The sequence below is a fragment of the Limulus polyphemus genome, unplaced genomic scaffold, assembly GCF_000517525.1.
Source record: "Limulus polyphemus unplaced genomic scaffold, Limulus_polyphemus-2.1.2 Scaffold7233, whole genome shotgun sequence".
NCBI classification, from domain to species: Eukaryota; Metazoa; Arthropoda; class Merostomata; order Xiphosura; family Limulidae; genus Limulus; species Limulus polyphemus.
The window spans coordinates 26,242-32,035 of record NW_013672843.1 but is presented as its reverse complement, the minus strand read 5'-3'; the positions used below and the strand labels follow the sequence as shown (position 1 = coordinate 32,035).

Sequence of the window (5,794 nt, the reverse complement as noted above, 5' to 3'; positions counted from 1 at the left end):
GTTTTTTTAAATAGGTATCTAGGAAACGCCGTTTTTTTAAATAGGTGTCTAGGAAACGCCGTTTTTTTAAATAGGTGTCTAGGAAACGCTGTTTTTAATATAGGTATATCGGAAACAATTGTAACAATAACTGAAATCTGTTATTAAAGGTATTAAACGTATAGAATTATGACAAATATAACAAACATGGAAAATACAATTATAGGCATTATCTAGAGAAATAAACAAGAGGGAATCCTCAATAGCCGCGGCACTTAATTCTTTTAGGCAGGATTAGAGTAAATTAATCTACAAGAGGCCTCCCCCCCCCTTTTTATTATCTATATTTTTGTGCGCCAGCAATAACAAGTGTGGGGCGCGCGTATACCCGAAATCTAGAAAATTGGCTGCTTTCGTTTGAAAATATGTTATTTAAAATAGAGTTTATCCTTAAATACAGGAGAAGAGCAAATTGAAGATTAATTTGTGTAGAATGAGTATTTTCTACTTTGTACTGATTTCAAAGCAGTAATAGTACATTATAAATGGTCGCACAGAGGATAAAATGAGTTCAAATAATAACGTAGTGCTGACACTGATCGTTAGTTGTTACACTTACAATAGTTATAAAAAAGAGTGCTAATTGTTTGGCTTCCGACATTCCTACAATAAACACATTTCCCACCTCCTGGCGCACTCTAGCGACAAAGCATCTTATTAATATTTGAGTAAGGACGTACATTATGCTAATATAATAATAAGTAGGCAAACAATGATTTATTAGCATAAAGAAGAATTTTATTGATGGTAAAACGTACTAAATGTGTCGACAGAACATTGGTCTATCTTCAGGTGTGATCAGTACTAAGCATTACGAGGTTTATCTATCGTTACAAAGACAAAATACTCTGAGATTGAAATTCCCATCCTACAACAACCTAAAACTAAAAAGAGAGTGTTTAGAAACCATAATGATCATCAAACCAAATAATCTCTCGCTAAACTGTGACCTCTACGTGTATCCTGTCACTTGGTAAGAGCACCCCCTTGACATTCAATCCTTGTGTCTTTGTAACCATATATAAACTGTTTTACTTAGTAGAGATCACACCCGAAGACCAATGTTCTGTTGAAATATAATGTTGTATGATCCACCATCAAAAAAAAAAATTTTCCTTGTGCTTATAAATCGTTGTTTGCCTACCTATTACCTTATATCACAAATAACTTAAATTATGCATAAAGAAATAACATCTCATAGGGAGTTTTATTAAATTAACATAGTTACGCGAATACAATGTCCTTCGGTAGCAAATTTGGCTTGGATTCATATTGTTACGACAGCGGAAGTCACGTGACGCTGGTAACACGTAATGAGTATCTCGAACGTTCGTGAAAGGTCGAGCGTTTGCTAGACGCACGCTCTTATCGTATATAAGCAAATAAAGTGACGGCGCGGGGATAATTGAATAGCGGACAGGGAGATAGAGACAGATAATCGAGTCAAGCCGTTAGTAAAGTGTGTAAATCGTTGTGAATTATAGCGTGTGTTTAAGTTAACGTGGCTGTGGAAATTCTGTGTATTGCAAAGTTGTATTGAGGAAGAATAAACTAGTCGCTAAAGTTTCATCCGAAAGAAATTATACGGGAAATTAACAAACGACCAGAGACGTAACAATATTGATAGTTTTACATTCAGTATCTTTGAAGTTGATTTACGAGTAAAGACAATTTAAAACATAATTAAAACTGGGTTTATGAAACTACAAAACACTAATGTAGAAGTATTCATGTTTTTGAGCATTTTTCAAAATACATTTCACTTATGAATACTTGTATTTGAATTAAAGACATGCCCTGTAAAGACCGAGATATATATGTGAATTTATATAATGTTTTTCTCGCTTACCCGTGATACATTGAATTAGGTTTCGGTCAAAACAAGGCTGAGCGATGATAATTACTTGTTTGTTAACTACATAATATGTGTAACTGTAATATAATCACTTCTTGCAAAAACAACCTTTATTATTTTCAAGTCAAAGAAAACTCAATTCAACTCATTATGAAACAAATTGAAAAAACAAAACAAATTAAGCATTTAATTTCACGGATACTTTAATAAAGTTATGAAAAACATCATTAAATAAAAAATATATAATCCTGTCTTAAGGAAAAGGATGGCTTAGACTCTTTAGCTTATTCCAACAAAGGGACATTTTGTGTCTTAATTCTACTAAAAAATAAAATCATTTGTCCTTCCTAACACACTTTGGGTCGAGTAAAGCCCGAAGCGGACCCGAAGAAAGCCGAAATCCACTTTTCACTTTGGTAGAGTAGATATTGCAAGAGCTGTAGTTAGTTAGTGCATGTACGAGTTAACGGTTATTGGTTTTAGCCACAAACAAGCGACACATAGAACGGCTCCGAGTTTTAAAGTACAAACCGATCCGAGATCAAATTACAGTTTTCGACTGATACACTTGACAACACCCAAGGTTTCACAGATTAATTTATTCTAATCCTGCCAAAAATAATTTCACTTTGGGGGTAGATATACTGATGAGTTATAAAATCGAGTCGATATGGATATACGCGCGCCCCACGTTTGGTATTGCTGGCGCACAAAAATATAGCTAATAAAAATGGAAACAAAGGTCTCGGAGAGTAATTTACTCTAATCCTGCCTAAAATAATTAAGTACCGCGGCTATTGAGGATTCTCTCTTGCTTTTTTTATATATATATATATATATATATTATTATTATTATTATTATTATAATAAAAACAAATTTCAGGACTACACAATCCTACTTAAAAGTAACATTATTATTTACTGAAGGGGTGTTATTTAGGTCCAAAACGAGTTTATACTTACCATATCTTGTACATTAGGCCTATTTGGACTTCATCTTTAAACTATAATTATGAATATGAAACTGAAAGAAATAGGCCTACGCCTTATTTAACAAAATGTATCTTTCAGTGAACTGAAATCATATAACTGGTTAATAAAGACCTGTGTCCACGAAAAGTAACGTCTTTTGTAGAAGAAAGTAGATCATTTTTTGTCACTGGTTGCCTACTTTAATCGTAGTAAGTTGTTTTTAATTTTATAATACACGGTGAAAATGAAATGGCTGATAAAAAATTTAACAGAAGAATCGGTTGTTATTGTTAAATGAAAAAGAAAACAACAACAAACAAACAAACAAACGCGGATCGTCAGAGGCTATGGAAACAGAATCATCTTACACAATTACAGCCGGAAGCTTACAGTTACAGAAAGAGAAACGAACGTAAAACAACATTCAATAGAAATATTGTATTCAGGGACGTTTTATGATAGACTAAAAAGAGGGGTGTCTAGTTAGTAATATTATTATACATTATAATAAGCTGGCTGGCTGACATCCACTAAGAATTTTAACACATGTTGCTAACTAAAGCTAACTGGATAAAAAAAAAAATAATGGTTTTCACTGAAGAAAGATAAAGCTTACAATTTACTACCGATACTACCTACCTCATCTTTGATAATGGGAACCTTTCTTACGGATAAAGTTGCTGTCGGGGCCGTTACCGTTATGCCCATCTTTCTTCAGGTCTAGCCCTCGGACCAAGTGCGCCAACTCCATTTCCTTTTTATCCGTGTCCCTCAGGGGTTCGAGTTTGGTGCTAGAACCTGCGGGTCCACCGATGTCTGGATTGTCCCCGTTCGATAGGAAGTGGAGGTTTGCCAGGCTGTTAGACCTGGAGCGATGCTCTTGTCTAATAGAGTAGGAAAACGCACGTTCGTTTAAATGGCCTTTCTTTTTGTAGATTCCTGTGTCTAAAAGCGAGTCCATATCAGAGGAAGATTTGTCTTGAGTGTGTATTTTCTTTTTTGGTGGACTCTGAGTGGGCGAGGGGCAGTTCCATGATGAAGGTAGTACTGTTCATAAGGAAAGGCAGCGGGTTGGTAAGATGCAGTGGGACTCATTGGACGAGCTGAGGGTAAGTAAATAGGTTCTTCTACAGGAACCACAGGAATGCGTTTTCCTCTTTTAACACGGCGGTCCGTGCAAAGACCTGAAGCAGCACAAGTGCTTCTTGATGGAGGAGGAAATGGCATTGCATGAGGTCCAGTATGCACTCCATTAGTGACAGGAGGAGGCATTTCTTGTTTGCCCCTTTTTGTTTTCAACATCCTTTGGGCTTGGGCTTTGCTTTTGTTCTCTTTGCTAGAACTGACGATCAGATTAGAAGGGGGAGGAGGAGGGCGAGATGGAAGAGCCATCTGACGAGGTCGGGAGGATCTGGACGTACCTAAGGTAGATCCAACATCTGTAGAATTCATGCTCTGGGTGGTGCCAGATGTATCCATGTACACCATCTCCTGCTCCGTGGGTGCGGGGCCGGTCCAAACTTTATAGTTCTCTTCTTGAACCGTGCCAGGGTGTCGGGAGACTGACCCCCGACTAAACTCTGAAAATGACGTGGAGCCGTTGGTCATCACTGACGTTTTAGTAAGCTCCTTTTCGGCCGAAGCCAGGTGGCGCCATGCTTCTACGGTGTCGAAGTCTGAAATTGGTCGACTTCTGCGGCTTTCAAGATAATAAGGGTTTTCCTCGACCTGACGAGCATACATACTGTCAGCGTATGCATGAAAACAACAACGTACCATAGCGTTGGCAGCAGCTTCTTTCTTGCAGATGAAAGCATGACATTCTAAAACTTTAATTCCTGTAGTTCGCCGGAGAATACAGGCAAATATCGGAGGATGACTTGGTGAAGCGTGGCGGGCAAAGGGGCTGTCTAAGGGTAGAAATTTCTCAGCCCTTTCGCTTCCACTACTGGGAACGATAACGTGACGAATTGCGGCACAGTAATGTAAAGTTTCAATATGGAAAAATCGTGTAACCTCTCGTCTAGACTCGTCCACATTTTCTAACAAAAGACCGTTGCTCCAAACACTTAACCACGAATCGATACCTTTAGCGGAAAGCGGGCCCTGGTCCGGGTACAAGTCTTTTAGCGGTTCTTGTATACCTTGTAAGCCGTCTTTAGTAACGTGAGGCACGGCAGAGCCCAGGTACAGGACTCGACAACGACAGATCGGTGTCGTCATGTTTCCAGTCTCACACTAAAACACTTGTTATGTACAAAATTAAAGTACAGAGCAAAAAAAAAATTCAACACGCTACGTTATACCATAACCAAACTAACATCAGTTCAGTTCAAAAAATCACCCTTGGCTCTATAACGGCTATTCTCGATGTACGCGGACACGTCCCACTTCTCAACATCAACAACCACCAGGTAGTGACTACATGAATCCTGGCGCAGTATTCTTCTAACACGTTCTGCTATTGGCTAGTGAAAGACCTAGCTACGGGGTTTGAACGAATAACGTTACGCTTAAGAAATGATGGCCTTGTTTTTCACACACACACACACCTACCCCTCTGTGTAAGGAATGTGTAGCCTGTAGGCACTTTGTTTGAATTTAACTCACAAAATATAAGAAGTTTAAGCTATTCGACAGTAAATATCATTTGAAATATAACATTTATTTTAAACACGATGTAATTTACGTGTAAATAATGATCCGAGATATATATTCTGTCCAACTATTTGTAGGGGTAGGGGGGACGTCAGAACAGGATCTAGTTATGGAAATGACTCACGTTCAACTTCACGTGAACGAAAAGCAGCAAAAGCCTGCCACGATGATTAAACATGCGTCTTCACATGTATCCCCCCACCCCCACCCCTCTGGCATTCCTGGCTCAGCCGAGACGGCAGATTAATGTGTCGAAATTTAAAAAAAAAA

General features: G+C 38.1%; 1 pseudogene; it reads right to left on the bottom strand.

The window, feature by feature from the left end:
- LOC106474446 overlaps nt 1-5,240 on the bottom strand; it is a 12,348-nt pseudogene extending 7,108 nt beyond the window's left edge.
- Nucleotides 5,241-5,794: the final 554 nt, after the last annotated feature.